The sequence below is a fragment of the Hippopotamus amphibius genome, chromosome 12 (assembly GCF_030028045.1).
Source record: "Hippopotamus amphibius kiboko isolate mHipAmp2 chromosome 12, mHipAmp2.hap2, whole genome shotgun sequence".
Classification (NCBI taxonomy): domain Eukaryota; kingdom Metazoa; phylum Chordata; class Mammalia; order Artiodactyla; family Hippopotamidae; genus Hippopotamus; species Hippopotamus amphibius.
In genome coordinates this window covers 22,050,887-22,067,965 of record NC_080197.1, presented here as the reverse complement: position 1 = coordinate 22,067,965, position 17,079 = coordinate 22,050,887, and the positions used below count along the sequence as shown (strand labels likewise).

Sequence of the window (17,079 nt, the reverse complement as noted above, 5' to 3'; positions counted from 1 at the left end):
TTGTTTATGAGCCCAAGCCTGAAGGAAGAGGCCGTGATTTCTAATTACTGAACAACCAGCCTTTGATCAGACTTTACTGGGGAGTCATTTCCAAGTTACGTAGTTGGGCCCCCGGGGACTGGGAATCAGAAGACTCGTTGGATATTTTTTTAATTGTGTTAATGAGCAGATGGATGGAGCTGCCAGCTAGCAGATAATTCACAGGGAATAGACCCATTTACTCTGTGTGTGACAGAGATGCGTTCCCAGATGGGACGATGCGCTGTCAGCCGGCTGGCGGCAGGGTAACCCGTGGCTTCGCCTCATCCCTTCCGTTCACTTGTCTGCCACCACCATCCATCCTGTGATGGACGGTGAAGGGCTTGGCTTCATCCAGCGCTGGCCATGTGGCCTTGGACCGGTCCCTTTCCCCCTTTCCCCCACTTTATCCTGTAAAATAAGGATGATAATAATAGTAGCCCTGTCCTAGGACTGTTGTAATGATGCTATTAGGTAATCCATGTGAAAGGACTTATTTAACCCCAGTGGGGGATTCAATATTTATTGGCTGGACCTGTTTACTGACGGAGCATCTCCTGTTTGCAGGCACTGAGCTGGTCAAACAGGGGAACTAGAGGCAGCACAGACCCAGTTCCTATGTCTGCTTTTCAGAACATGACCTCACAGTGAAAAGAGCCAGTCTTGATTCCAACTTACTTGCTTTGGGCCCCTGGGCAAGGTCTCTCTAAAGCCTCAGTGCAGTCCCCTGTCAAGTTTGCTGGGAATCCCTCCTTGCAGGGTGACTAGGGCCCCAGTGGGTTCACATCCAGCTTCTGGGGGTGGGGGGAGGATAGGACATAACCAGGTCCTGGTAAACAGCTATGAGATTATCACCTGCCCTCCTTTGGGCTCCACAGAAGCAGACTCAGAGACAAGGAGGTGGGTACAGGTAGTTTATTGGGATGAGGGTCCCAAGGATGTAACCAGTGGAGGAGAGAAAATGCGATGGGGAAGGGAAGGCAGGCTTTAAAGGGTTCATGATCAAACCAGCTACCACCTTAATCCCACTGGGGAAACTGGGAGCCAGTGTAGAACACTCCTCAGGGTATCCACCCAAGTGCTAACATTGCTGGGATTCTGATACATCATTTCCCATCAGTCACTGGCTGTGGGGAGCTCCTAGGGACTTCAGTTCTCTCATTCTTCTAGTCTGGGCAGAGCAGGCTTTGGCAGCCATAGAAACCTCTCAGGCAAAGCAATGCCAGTGCCAGCAAGTAGAACTCTGGTTGGCATGTGCTGATTGGTAAGATGGGAGGGGCCTGCACATGGTCTTACAATGGGGTAGGAACTCACCAGCTCAAAATTCTGGACGTGATATGAGACTGTTTGCCGCATTGCCTGGAAAAGCCATGGGTTGGTCTCTTCTGCATATATTTAAGAAACTCAGCCTAGTTCGCAAGCAAGCCTTCATTTCAGAGCATTCTAGAACACTCTAGGACACTCCAGGGGATGGCTCCAAGAAAGGACTCTTGGAAGCCCAGCCATGTACTTGATGAGTATGGGGCAACCAGGTTTGCTGTGAAACGGGAAAAAACACTTTGTGAAAGAACAAAATATTTCTCATTCATAAAGCAAGGAAAGGCCATTCCTACCCAGTGAGACTAAACACATTCGTTCAGTAACAAAACCTCAAGTTAGAGTGTCATCACATCTTGCTGGGGTAGCTCCAGGACAACCACTGCTGGCCCTGGGGACCTCTGGCAGGTTCTGACACCCTGAAACCTGACTATGGACATGCAAGTATCCTCAACAGCTCAGACCGTACAGGAGGACTGGCCTCAGGACAGCACATTCTGATATTAATGGTCAGAACTCTGGGCTATCAAAGAACCATCGAGAGACTATAGAAGAATTATTGATAGTCATTGTGCCAGAGACCTCCCCCCGCCCCCAACACAAACTAAGATGCCACCTTGGCGATGCTCCTCCTGGCTACAAACTCTCTCTCCCCCTCTGCCCTTCACACTTGTGTACGTACAAGACAACTTCCTCTTTCTTACAGATGCATCGGATTTCCTGGTGGGGATGGACCACAATTTTTTAATCAACCCACTACGAATGGGTCCTTAGGTTGTTTCCAATATTTGGCTTTTATACATGAGAAGTCCAGCTCCTTATTGTAACGGACATCCAGCATTTTAACCAAAAACTTATGTGTGATTTCTGAGGCCTGACCATAGGCAGTTACGAAGGCTTTCCCTGACAGGACCCGTGGAGGAAAACAGCCCTCCCCAGCCCAGTCTTGGCGCCCAGATAATGCCCTGTGGTCTCTGAGGGGAGATGCTGTCGAGGACTCAGGCACCCTGGCCGGTCACACGCTTCACATATTTGCATTCTTAGCCCAGAAACGTTCCTGAGTCTCTTTACCTGAGGCCCTGGGCAGAGGTCTTCAGATGCCTCTGCCAAGGACTCTATCAGGGAGAGAAGGGGGGAACATTGAAGACATTTTCCCCATAATGATTCACACTCAGTGCCTTTCCACTCCCAGCCCTTCTCCCCTCCCCCCATCACTAGCTCAGAGTCCAGAAACTTGCCAGAGGCTCCCGTTTGAGGAGATGATCCAGTGAGACAACTCCAGCATCTGCACTGAGCCACCTGACCCACCCACATGCTGTCCCATGGGGGAAAGGGAACTGGCTGGGTTGTCGGTGCTTTCTCTGGCTTGAGCCTCTTATACTATTGGAGTGAGTGACTAAAGGCTTCACTGTGGCTTTCATTTTGATTTGTTGTTGCTTTAATCACCTCCTCTGACACCGGGCAGCCCAGCTTTCTCCAGCTCAGCTGAACTCTTAACAATAAATAGTACTACAGTGAATAACTTTACCCATCCACCGTCTCTTATTCAAGCATCCATACACGTATAGGAGCAGGTACACCCATGAAATAAATGCCCAGAAATGCAATCCAATCATTTAAAGAGACTCTTCCAACAATTTAGCGATTGGGTATTTGCTCTCAGTCTCTCCTCTTTCATCCTCCACACCCCGCCCCCGGCCCCGCGTATAGGGGAGGGGGCTTACATGGTATCACAGCAATGGCGTGGGGAGGCTTATGTAGTAAAGAATTCAGCTTGGCTCAGAGAGAGAGCTGGTCTTTGCCCTCAGCCCCTGAGAAGTCATCTCTAAACCCTTGGGAAGTCCTGCCTGATAAGAGTGTCTTGTCTACCTGGGGGCATTGGACATTCTAGACAGTTGACTGTGTGATCTATGGTGGGGGCTTTGGGTCACATGGTACCATCTGGGCCTCCAAAGGGGCTGTAGATGAGGGTCAGCCACGTGGGTAGTCAACCACACCTATGGATGGAGCCCCACTAAAGACTGGACACCAAGGCTTGGGTGAGCATCTCCAGTTGCCAACACTGTGCATATCGTCACACTGTGATACTGAGAAAGTAAGGCCACCCACGATCCACAGGGAGTGGCCAATTGGAAGCTCAGTGTTTGGAACTTTCCTGGACTCTGTTCTCTGCCCCTCTTCCACTGGCTGACTTTAATTGGTATCCTTTCCTTTTAACAAACTGTAACCAGGAGTGTAACATAATTCCATGAGTTCTGGAGTCCTTTTAGCCAATTATAGAACTTATGGGTGGTCTTGGGGACCCTCAAACTTGCAGCTGGTATCAGAGGTGAGGGTGGTCTTGTGACTGAGCTACCTCTAACTTCACAAGGGATCTTGTGTTCTCTGGCTCTGACACACTGCTGGCCTCAGACACTGAACACGAGGCCAGTGACACTGATGTGTTCTCTGTGGCCTGGCCAGGCCTGGGGGGCCCCCACCTCCTGGCCCCCGACTCATCCTCAGAGCTGCTCTTTTTGCTGCTACAGGTCCTGTACTGGCCAGGATCCCTAACTGTAAACTTCAGAACCCACTCTGGTTAACATAAGCAGGAAGGAGGTTTCCGCCTCCAAGGATTTGAAGACCATCAGTGGTTGCCATGACCCCCATGTATATGTCTTTGGTCCAGACCTCTCTTCTGAGATTCTGATCTGTTTCCCTAACTACAGGCTTGAAACCCACCTCCAGCTGACGGGATTAGGGGGCTGCACCCAGGTGTCCTGAGGATTTCCCCTAAAATATGATAAATAAATGTCCTCAGAGCACATCTACCTGAGCCTGCTTGTCAAGGTGTCCTGAGGATTTCCCCTAAAATATGGTAAATAAACGTCCTCAGAGCACATCTACCTGAGCCTGCTTCTCCCAGCCCTCAGAGAATAGATGGCTGCTTTATGGGCCACTAAAGTGATTTCCCATGTGACGCTGCTGACGAACCCAGAGCTGGATTCCCACCATCCCTTAGAGAAGGACTTCCTCCCACCTCAAGTGATCTCATGGGGCCCTTAGTGCAGACTTATCATCGGAAACCCCAGGGATAGGTAGGCTGTTTTTAAAAGGATGCTCTCACCACTGCCATCTCTTCTTGGGGTTCAGGGATAGTCCCAGAGCCATCACCGGCATCCCCCAGACCCAATCAAGCCCAGCTTTCTTTCAGCCCCACCCCTCCACCCCCAGCTAGCTTTCTAGGACCTGAGGTTCAATCAAGAGTGGCTCTCGAAGAACTCCCCCTGACAAAATTCAGGTGTTAGCACGAATGTTGAGTAACTGGAATACTTGTCCACTGCCAAGTGGAGTGTAAATTGGTACAACCACTGGAAGGATCTGCTGTAGCTGAACATGGATGTGCCCCATGACCCAGCAATCACACACCCACCTGAAATGCCCACTTACGTTCACCAAAGACGCATACGGGTGTGTTCATATACATGCTTCATCTTAACCAAAAATAACCCACATATCCAACAGTAGTGGATGGATCCATGGTGGAATATTCGCATAACAAAATATTAAGCAGCAATGAGCACAAAAGAACTTCAACTGTATACAGTAACAAGGATGCATCCCACAAACAGAATGCCGAGTAAAAGAAACCTGACACAAAAGGGTACCTGCTGTATGAGTCCGTAGACACACAGTTCAAAAGCAGGCGAGTGTAACTCATGGAAGCGAAAGTCAGGAGAGGGCTCATGCTGCCGGGGAGGAGGACTGATTAGAAAAGAACATGAGGGGCTCCTGGGGCGCTGGTAACGTTCTGCTTCTCGAGCCATGGGCTGGTTGTGTGGGCGAGTTGGCTTTGTGAACATTGATCTATCTGCACACTTACTATTTGTACACTTTTCTGCATATATGCAAAGAAGGATACATAAGATGAGTCAGTCTGTATTTATGAGACTTCTTATAGTGTCTTTGATTACATAGGCTCCCCATAAAACAAGTTAAATTTTTCTGAGTTTATTCATCTACTATACCAGAGCTGTATGGGCTATTCATGGTGGCAGTGTTTGTGAGAGCAAAACAATAACCAAAGACAACAAAACAAAAACTGAAAGCAACCCATGTGGCCCTCGATAAAGGTGAACAGATAAATTATGATGCATCCACACAACGGAATTCTATACAGTCATGGAGAACGATGACTATATGAGCAGACATGAAAAGACGTCAAGGCATCACTAAGTGGAAATTGTAAGCTATGGAACAGTAGCTACAGTATCATCTCCTTTTATTTAAGATGATATAGACACATGCATGCTTACATGTATACAGAAAGTTTCTAGGAGGTTATCCAAGATACTGGAAACAGAGTTTACCTCCGAAGAGTGGAAATAAAGCGTTCATTAGGTTGGTAAGTTTTTATTTTCCTTCTTGGGCCATTTTTACTGTTTGGATTTTTTTTACACAATCGAATATTACTTTTGAAAAATAAAAATTTTAAGATGTCAATCAAAGTAATTTAGGCACATGCTTTTAAAAATTCAATGTCAAACATGGATAATCCATAAGGACCTACTGTATAGCCCAGGGAACTCTACTCAGTATTCTGTAATAGGGGCTTCCCTAGTGGTCCAGTGGCTAAGGTGTCACGCTCCCCATGCAGGGGGCCTGGGTTCGATCCCTGATTGGGGAACTAGATCCTACCTGCCACAACTAAGAGTTCCCATGCTGCAACTAAGACCAGGCACAGCCAAATAAATAAATAAATATTTTTTAAAATATTCTGTAACAACCTATATGAGAAAAGAATCTGAAAAAGAATGGATATATGTGTATGTATAACTGAATCACTGTTGTACACTTGAAATTAACACATTGTAAATCAACTATACTCCAATATAAAATAAAAATTAAATTTAAAAAAGAACAAAAAAAATGTACAAAAGGGTCCATGATAAGCAGCAATGGTCTCAGAGGGAAAAAATTTTAATTCCTTAAGACTTCTGTTTTTAGTTCTGGATACTTCCAAATATCAAGTAGTGTTCCTATTTCTCTCTCTCGCTCTCTCTCTTTTTTTTTTTTTTTTGATTTACCAATATTTAAAAAAATTACTGACTTCATGAGGATGAAGGTCATTAACTTGCCCCACTTACAGTCCCTCTCTCTCAAAATAGTTATGTAACTTCATATTTTTGGCTTCTCTGTTGGTCAATTTATAACTTCAGGTATTATGTTCACACATCTGTTTTTTGCTCCATCAGCTATATATAGATGGTCTCTCTCAATTTCTCTACTCACTGTGACCTAGGACCTCCCTGAGCCCAAGTTCCCTCAGCAGAAAAAGAGCAGGTGTGAAAGACTCTGACTAGAGAGCTAGTCACGAATCCATTTCTCTTCCTTCCTGGGCACACAGCTAAGTTTCCCTTGCAGTTAGATGTGACCGTGTAGCTGAGCTTGAGCAAATGGAATGTGGGCAGAAATGATGTGTGCCCATAAACACCCCCGTATGAGTTTCACTCTCTCTCTCTTTCTCTCCCCTCCCCCAGCAGAATGTTGACACCTGAGGTAACTGGAGATAAATGTACTGAAGATGACAGAGCCTCCAGCAGCCCGGATCCCTGAATGATTGCTGTGTCACGGACTTCCAGGACTAAGCTGAGTAGAAGTGGTAATAGTGGGCGTCCTTGCCTTATTCCTAATCTTAGAGGAAAAGCTTTCAGGGTTTCACCACTGAGTATGATGTTTGTGGTGGGCTTTTCACATATGGGCTTTATTAGGTTGAGGTCACTTCCTTCTTCTAGTTTGTTGAGTGTTTTATCATGAAAGGGTGTTGAATTTTGTCAGATGCTTTTTCTGCATCTATTGAGATAGTCATGTGATTTTTATCCTTCATTCTTTTAATGTGGTGTGTGATCTGCATATGTTGAACCATCCTTGCCCCCCACAGGTAAATCCCACTTGGTCATGTTGTATGATCATTTTAATGTGCTGTTGGATTTGATTTGCTGGTATTTTGTTGAGGATTTTTTACATCTATAGTCATCAGAGATATTGGCCTGTAGCGTTCTTTTCTTGTACTGTCTTTGTCTGACTTTGACACCTGGGTACCACTGGCCTCGTAAACTGAGTTTGGAAGTATTCCTCCTCTTTAATATTTTGCAAGAGTTTGAGAGGTATTGGTATTCATTCTTCTTTAAATGTTTGGTAGAATTCTCAGTGAATCCATCTGGTCCTGAGCTTTTCTTTTGGGGGAGTTTTTTTTTTTTTTTTTTTTTTTTTTTGGCACACGGGCTTAGTTGCTCCCTGGCATGTGGGATCTTCCTGGAGCAGGGATCAAACCTGTGTCCCCTGCATTGGCAGGCAGATTCTTAACCACTGCACCACCTAGGAAGCCCTGGGGGAGTTTTTGATTACTGATTCAATCTCCTTACTAGTTACAGGTCTGCTCAGATTTTCTGTTTCTTCATGATTCAACCTTTGTTGGTTGTATGTTTCTAGGAATGTTTCCGTTTCTTCTAGCTTACCCAATTTGTTGGCATACAATTGTTCATAGTAGTCTCTTATCATCCTTTTTATTTCTGTGTCATCAGTTGTAATGTCTCCTCTTTCATTTCTGATTATATTTGCATCTCCTTTTTTTTTTGTCTCCTTTTTTTTATCATTGATCTCTGTAAAACATCAGCTCTTAGTTTCATTGATTTGCCCTGTTCAGTTAACCCTTTGTTTTCCCCAGCAAGAAAATATGCACCTACCTAGACCATAAATAACCAAATAGTCTCTCTCCTGACGCAGAATTCTAAAAGCTTCTCATCAGCTCTACAGTTCATTTAGCAATTGGTTGTGAGGCACAGTGAACTGCTATTTAAATATTTTGTTATCTAACTTCTCCTGAGTTTTATGTCTAACCTCTGTAAGTAGATTATACTTTCCTTGAGGGCAAGAAACAGATATTATATGACTTTGTACCACCCGTGGCTCATTGCAGTACTGAGTCAGGCACTTAATATGTATCTGGTGATTTGATTTGAAGTCTCTTGTCACTTAACCTAATTTTCCAGGCTTTTCCCCAGCTATGGGCTGCCCCAGGCCCTTTTCACATAGCTCCTCCAGTTTAGAGTGTGCTGTTAATTGCCTCTGTATCTTTGCCTCTCCTGTGCTGCACACGCTCAGTGCCCCTGCATTTCCCTCTCATATCACTCCTGTTCAGATCACAGAGCTCCCCAAAGAATATCTCACCCGGTTCTCACTCTTTCTGACGGGTCTAAGCTCTCTGTTGGGGCTCCAGAGGGTACTCGGGAGACAGATGAGCTGTGAAATGTTAAGTCAGGAGGGTGGAAACCCAAGTCAGCAGGAAACAAGAGAGGACCTGAAAGGCCTACATTTTAGAGGATCATCAAGGGCTGTGGGGATTAGTGTGGTTAATATTTTGGTGAATTTCGTTGGTGACTTTCCACTTTAGGAGAGCCTGAGCATGGTTAAGGTCACGCAGAGAGAGAGTATAGAGTGGGGTGGCTGCAACAGAAAAAGTCTCTTTTAGCTCTAATAGTCCATGATCCAGTATTACCTGTATGTGTTGAATTGTGTCCTCCAAAACAGATATCACGAAGTCCTAACCTCCAGTACTTCAAAATGTGACTTTATTTGGAAACAGGGTCTTGATAGAGATAATCAAATTAAAATGAGGTCCTTCAGGTGGTCCCTAACCCAATATGACTGGTGTCCTCATAAATTTGGACATAGAGACAGACACCCACCATAGAGACACCCACCATAGAGACAGACACCTACCGAGAGACAAAATGACAGAGGCAGAGATCAGACATGCAGTTTCAAGACAAAAAATGTTTGAGGCCACCAGAAACTAAGAAGAGGTAAAGAAGGATTCTACCCAGACTCTCAGAGGAAGCACGGCCCCACCCATGACTTGATTTCAGACTTCTGGCCTCCAGAACCGTGAGACAATAAATTTCTGTTGTTTCAAGACACCCAGTTTGCTGTACTTTTTTGCAGCAGCCCTAGGAAACTAACACACTTACCTTCTCCATGCTTCTTTCCCCTTATCCATAAAATGGGCACCTAATGTCAACCTCACAAGAATGGGAGGGCTTTAGCTGAGAAAAAGATACCAATGAGTTTTTATTTTTGTTTTTCTTATAAATTTATTTATTTATTTTATTTATTTATTGGCTGCATTGGGTCTTCTTTGCTGCACACAGGCTTTCTCTAGTTGCTGCGAGTGGGGGCTACTCTTCATTGTGGTGCACAGGCTTCTCAGTGTGGTGGTTTCTCTTGTTGCAGAGCACAGGCTTTAGCCGCACAGGCTTCAGTAGTTGTGGCACGCAGGCTCAGTAGTTGTGGCTCTCGGGCTCTAGAGCACAAGCTCAATAGTTGTGGCGCACGGGCTTAGTTGCTCTGTGGCATGTGGAATCTTCCCAGGGCAGGGCTTGAACCTGTGTCCCCTGCATTGGCAGGCGGATTCTTAACCACTGCGCCACCAGGGAAGTCCCTGGGTTTTTTATTATTATTTATTTATTTACTTATTTGGCTGCACTGGGTCTTAGTTGTGGCACATAGGATCTTTGGTCTTCGCTGCAGCATGCAGGATCTTTAGTTGTGGCATGTGGATCTTTTTTTTTTTTTTGGTTGCGGCATGTGAACTCTTAGTTGTAGCATGTGGGATCTAGTTCCCTGACCAGGGATCAAACCGGGGCCCCCTGCATTGGGAGTGCGGAGTCAGCTACTGGACCACCAGGGAAGTCCCACCAATGGGTTTTTAATTAGCCATGCAAAAGTCAGCTTCTCACTAAGTTTGCAGAAGAAGCACAACTGTTCCAAGTATGCTTTTGAGAGGAAAATCTTCCAGTGTTCCCTGGGAGATGGCCTCCCAGGTGGCCCTGTTCTTTGCTGGGGAGAATGTCCCAGACTACTCAGCTTCCTCAGGACCATGCCTGCCCGCCCGTGAGTCTCAGGTGTGCTGAGGCAGAGAATCTGATGGTGGTAGCTGCCAATGTTTGCTGTCCAATTATTTTGAAACATTCTTTTTGCTTCCATTAGAACATTCAGTTTCCCCAATCTCTGTGCCGGTAGCCACAAATATTTATTGAGTATGCCAGGTGGGATATATCCATAAACAAAACAGACCCCAAAACCCTCACCTCTGTAAAGCTTATACTTGAGTGCGGAGAGAGAGGCCGTAAACAAAAACATAATAAGTTAATTATATACTGGGTTAAGAAATGGTAATGGTTATGGGAGAAAATAGAACAGGGTTACAATCCAATCTTCATTTCATTGCTCAAATAGTCCCAGCTTTAAGCCATTAGGAATGACTTCAGGTCGGTTCCTGTGCCCTTTCACTACAACCCCATCGTCTTCTGAGCACTTCCTTACTCTCTAACGCCATAGTATGCTCCAGGCTTATGTTTTACTTTTCCTGCCCAAGCTCTGGAATTAAATATTTCCCCTAGAAACTTTAGTTTTTTTACACATATAGGAAACTGATGTTTAGAAACCACGATCTGGGCACTGCATCTCTAGATGTGCTCGTTGCTACTGAGTTGCCAGTGCCTTCTGAGAAGACAGAACTAGGAAATACACATGGGTAGACCAACACATTCATACATGTCCATATTTATTTCTATGTTTATCCATCTATAAATATATTAAAAACTTATGTTCATACTTATATTCCTGATTCCAGTCCAACACCACACAGGCTTCATTCTAGCAATTTCTTTATTTCTAATTTCTTTTTTGACAGTGAAATATCTGGCTCTTGTTATCCACAGCATATGTATGAGGGTGAGTGAAAAATTATCTGCACTCCGGTTATATTAAAACTTCTATTGGCAGCACTGTTTTATCAGCACTTTCCGTTCAAGGCTAGTGTCTCCACAGTCACTGCTGTGCAGGTGTGCACGTGTTACATCAGTTCTTTTGTAACTGAGGTACAAGCAAAAATGGATGCCCCACTTGTGATTCGCATGAAAGAAGAGCAGCTTGCAGTGATGTGTTTCTTTGTGGTCTGAGGGTGTACCTGATGCCATTATTTATCAAAGACTGTGTGCAGTATGGAGAAAGTGTTTTGTGGCAAAGAGGTGTGTGTGAACGGATACAGAAATTCAAGGAAGGTCGCACAAGTGTTAGCCATCAAGAAGGAGCCAGATTCACTTCTGATGAAGACATGAAGACAACGGGACATTCATGGCTCACAGCTCAGCCTAAAACATTTTTTAATGAGGGAATACGAAAGCTCATTTACAGATGGACAAAGTGCACTGAAAAGCAAGGAGATTATGTCGAAAGGTGATGTATTTGTCTTTTTTAAAGGTAATTAAAATAAATTCTACAGCCAGAGTGCAGATCATTTTTGACACACCCTTGTACTTCTTGGTTCAATATTCGTATACTCTATATACTCTGTAAATAAATACAGTATATTTATTAAATAGAGTATACTATTTGTGTGCCCTTCTTTTTGTCTGTAACCCTACAGTAACCAGTCAAAAAACTATTTTTCAAAGTTACTTAGGTTAGTTCTTTTATTTTTCAGCGAGGTTATCCTATTCAGTTGTAACATAGTTTCACTTGCTGTTCTTTGTATGCCATTTTGGGTTTATTCCTCATATCCTGGTTGGCTTTTGGTATTTATTTGCTTACTGGGTATATGAAACATCACCATGGTCCTAAGAGTCAGGGCTATACAAAAATTTGTGCTCACCAGCACTTGGTATTGTCAGTATTTTAATTGCAGCCATCTTAATAGGTGTGTAATGGCATCTTGTGTCTTTAATTTGCATTTTCCTAATGGTCAATGATGTTGAACATCTTTCATGTGCTTATTTACCATCTTTATATCTTCTTCAATGAAGCATCTGTTCAAATCCTTTACACTAATTGAATTGTTATCTTAATGTTGAGCTTAGAAAATGCTTTGTATATTCTGGATTCAAGTCTTTTGTCAGATATGCGATTTGCATATCTTTTCATTTTCTTGTGGCTTGTCTCTTCATTTTCTTAACGGGATCTTTCACAGATCAAAAGTTTTTAATTTTGATGAAGTCCAACTTATCAATTATTTTTCTTCTATGGCTTGTGCTTTTGATGTCATGTCTAAGAACTCTTCACCAAGCCCAAGGTCATGAAATTTTTCTCCTATATTCTCTCTCTCTTTTTTTTTGATAAATTTATTTACTTATTTATTGGATGCATTGGGTCTTTGTTGCTGTGCACAGTCTTTCTGTAGTTGCCGCGAGCAGGGTCTTCTTTTCATTGCAGTGCCGGATTCTAGGCTCACAGGCGTCAGTAATTGTGGCACGTGGGCTCAGTAGTTGCGGCTCTAGGGCTCTAGAGTGCAGGCTTAGTAGTTGTGGTGCCCAGGTTTAGTTGCTCCACCGCATGTGGAATCTTCCTGGACCAGGGATCGAACCAGTGTCCCGTGCATTGGCAGGCAGATTCTTAACCACTGCGCCACCAGGGAAGTCCCAATTCCTGTATATCCTTGTAAAAGCTTTGTAGTTTTGCATTTTATGCAAATATTTATATCTATGACTCATTTTAAGTTAATTTTTGCATACAGTGTACAGTTTGGGCTGAGGTTTATTATTTTTGCCTTTTTAAGTCCAATTGTGCCAGTACTACTTGTGGAAAGGACTATCCTTTCTCCACTGAGTTGCTTTTGCACCTTTGTCAAGAATCTGTTGATAGGGAATCCCCTGGTGGTCCAATGGTTAGGAGTCCGTGTTCTCACCGCCTAGGGCCCAAGTTCGATCCCTGGTGGGGGAACTAAAAATCCCAAAAAATCCCACTAAAAATCCTACAGTGTGGCCAAAAAAAAAAAAAAAATCTGTTGACCAACTTGTGTCTATTTCTGGACCAATGCCACTGTCTTGATTACTGCAGCTACATAATAAGTACTAAAATCAGGTAGTGAGATTCCTCTAAATTTATTCTTCATTTTGAAATGTTTTAACTATTCTAGCTCCTTTGCCTTTAGGTATACCTTTTGGAATCAGCTTGTCTGTATTTACAAAAATTCCTGCTGGAACTTGGATAAGAATTATGTTAAACATATAGGTAAGTTTGGGGAGAAGTGTCATCTTTATTATGTTGAACCATCCAATCTGCGAACACAGCCTGCCTCTCCATTTATTGAAGTCTTTGATTTCATAACATTTTATTGCTTTTATCATACAGATCCTGCATATATTTTGTTAGATTTATACCTAAGTATTGCATTTTTTAGAGCTATTATAGATGGTATTGTGTTTTTAATTTCCGATTCCAATAGTTCATTGATAATATAGAGAGTATGACTGACATGACTGATTTCTGTGTGTCAACCTCCCACCATTTGACTATAGTTTTTTATTCTTTAACTATATTACTGGATTCTACCTCTAAATCTTTCATGAGGAAGTTCTTCTTCAATATTCATTGATTAAATTAGTCCGTGAATTTCTTTTTGCTGCTTTCTCAGGTTTTGGTATTTGTCTTAGGCAGCTCAGGCTGCTATAACAAAACACCATAGATGGGGTAGCTTTAACAACAGAAACTTACGTCTCACAGTTCTGGAGGCTGAGAAGTCTAAGATCAAGGTCCCACCAACTTGGTTCCTGGTTAGGGTCCAATTCCTGGCTTACAGATGGTCATCTTCTGGTTGTGTCTTAACATAGCAAAGAGAAAGGGAGATGTCTCTCAGGACATTATAAGGGCACTGACCCCATCATGAGGGCTCCACCCTCACGACCTCATCTAAACCTAGCCACCTCCCAAAGGCCCCACTTCATGATACCATCACATTGGGAGTTAGAGCTTCAATATATGAATTTGGAGGCAGGACAAAATTTAATCCATAGCAATACTGATACCCTTCAAAAAAAAATCACCAGGCAGTTTCCTTCTTTCTCTTTGCTCTGGAAGAGTTTGATGAGCTTTGGAATTACCTGTCACTTGCAGATTTGAATGAAACCGTGGGGTTGTCTTGGACAACTTCCTCAGCTACTTCTGTAGTTATTAGTCTATTCAGGTTTTCTATTTCTTCACAAGCCAATCTTGGTAATTTTTATTTTTTAAATTTATTTTGGTTTTAAATCATCCTAATTTTCAAGAAGATTAACATTGCATTGTGTTAAATAGGCTTTCATAATTTCCCCCTTATCTTTATTTTTTTTTTATTATTTTTTTGGGGGTACACCAAGTTCAATCATCTGTTTTTATACACATATCCCCGTATTCCCTCCCCCTTATCTTTATACTGTATAATGTCATGCAACAATTAAAGAGAATAAAGTAGATGTCTACACTGACATGGAAAGATCTACAAAACAGAATGGGAAGGGAGAAAGCACGTCTCAGAAAAAGAGAGAGTCCATTTTTTAAAAAACAAGCTTTTCTTTTGGAATTAGAATCTCCTCTTTATATTTAAAATAGACGTAGTCTGAAAAGATACCCAGTATTATCTAGTTGCAGCAGTGTTCCCCTTAGACCTGAACAAGAAGGACCTCTCCCTTGGGCTTGCTCTTTAATGGGGCTGCTCATTCTCCCTCCAGATGCACCACCTCCATAGGGGACACACCCATCTAAAGCCTGAGCCTTCCTTCTAGACCGGTCTTCCTGTTCTTGAGACTCCGGCATTCCTTCCAGAGTCTGTGGGGACCTCGGCCCAGGTCCATCCTCCTGAGGATGGGGTGCACCACTGCTGTGACCACTGTTAGGCCAAGCCAGTAACCCAGGGGCACTGCTGGAGGGGCATGTGGAGCAGCCTGGATGTGCAGGCTGGAGTCTCTATCTATATATGCATGAAGCCCTGATGATGTAGACTGAGCCAGGCAAGGGAAGAGGAGGGATGCGCTACTACCACATTCTGGGGAGAAACTCTTGAGAGTCCAGGAATTCTAAATCCAAACCTGCTTTCCCGGGTCAATATGAAGGTATATTTGTCCAGGTAGGAGGATAGAACATTTCTTTTTTTTTTTTTTTAGAACTTGTTTTTTATTGAGATATAACTGACGTACAATATGTGCCTACTTTTTATTTTATTTTTTAATTAATTAATTAATTATATTTATTAAAACTATTAAAATTAATTAATTATATTTATTAAAACTATTAAATTAATTAATTAATTAATTTTATTTATTGGCTGCATTGGGTCTTCATTGCTGCACCTGGGCTTTCTCTAGTTGATGCGAGTGGGGACTACTCTTCATTGTGATGCGCGGGCTCCTCATTGTAGTGGCTTCTTTCATTGTGGAGCACGGGCTCTAGGCGCGTGGGCTTTAATAGTTGCAGCACAATGGGCTCAACAGTTGTGGCTCACGGGCTCTAGAGCACAGGCTCAATAGTTGTGGTGCATGGGCTTAGTTGCTCCGCAGCATGTGGAATCTTCCCAGAGCAGGGCTCGAACCCGTGTCCCCTGCATTGGCAGACGGATTCTTACCCACTGCGCCACCTAGGAAGTCTGAACATTTCTATTTAATTGTTTGTTAGCTGGATTTACAAAAAATATGTAGATATATGGTGTGTGGGCTCTGGTTTGACTCTTATCCTGGGCCCCACAAATGTCCTGGAGGGTCTGGTTAATCATGTTACTTCTGGGAGAGAAGTGGAACTTGAGTGGGGAAAAGGGAGAGAGGATGTTATGGGCTGAACTGTGTTCCCCCCAGATTCATACACTAAAGCCCTACATCCCACCCCATCCTCTGTACCTCAGAATGTGACTGTATTTGGAGATGGGGGCTTTTAATGGGGTGATTAAGTTAAAATTATGGTGGGCCTTAATCAAAACTGACTGTGTCCTTATAAGAAGAGGAAATATGGAGGGCTTCCCTGGTGGTGCAGTGGTTAAGAATCTGCCTGTCAATACAGGGAACGTGGATTCGATTCCTGGGCTGGGAAGATCCACGGAGCAACTAAGACCATCAGCTACAACTAGTGAGCCCACTCACTGCAGCTACTGAAGCCTGCCTGCCTAGAGCCCATGCTCTGCAACAAGAGAAGCCACCACAAATGAGAAGCCCGCGCACCACAGCGAAGAGTAACTCCCACTCGCCACAACTAGAGAAAGCCTGTGTGCAGCAACAAAGGCCCAAAACACCAATAAATAAAATAAATAAATAAATAATAAAATCAATCTTAAATAAATAAACAAAGGTCTTGTTGTTTAAAAGAAGAAGAAGAGGAAACTTGGACATACAAAGAGACCCCAGGGGCTCGTGTACGGAGGGGCGGCCATGTGAAAAGACAGCAAGCAAGAGGGCAGCCGTCTGCACCCCAAGGAGAGAGGCCTGAGAAGAAACCAACTCTGCGGGCACCTTGACCTTGGACCTCCAGCCTCCAGAATTATAAAAAAAAAAAAATTCTGTTGTCTAAGCCACCCAGTCTGTGATATTTTGTTCTGGCAGCTTGAGCTGACTTTAACTTTTTACTCTATTTTTCCTTCCTCTTTGACTTTCATTTCTAATGCCTATGTATCCGTGCATTATTTATGTAATTAAAAAATGCATATTAAAATGTTCTCTTATCGTGCTTATCTTTCATTTCTCATCCTAATTATGTCTTCTCTGTATGTGGTCTTTTCCCCTTGATTAGGCTGGCTAGTGGTTTCTCTGTTTTACTGTGTGGGGTTTTTTTCCACAATGAATCAGCTCTTGCATTTATCAATTCTACTTTTGTATTTGACTCATTAATTTCTGCTTGTCTTCATTCTGCCCTTCTTTCTTTAGATGTATTTTGTTGCTCATTTTGTATCTTCCTGGGTTGAATGCTTAA

General features: G+C 43.3%; 1 long non-coding RNA gene across 1 annotated transcript; it reads left to right on the top strand.

Annotated features, from left to right (window-relative positions):
• The first annotated feature begins 6,628 nt into the window (after positions 1–6,628).
• Positions 6,629–16,461, top strand: LOC130833715 (uncharacterized). Its single transcript, XR_009048533.1, has 3 exons — positions 6,629–6,976; positions 13,304–13,383; positions 16,177–16,461. It is a non-coding gene; the product is annotated as an uncharacterized LOC130833715 (long non-coding RNA).
• Positions 16,462–17,079: the final 618 nt, after the last annotated feature.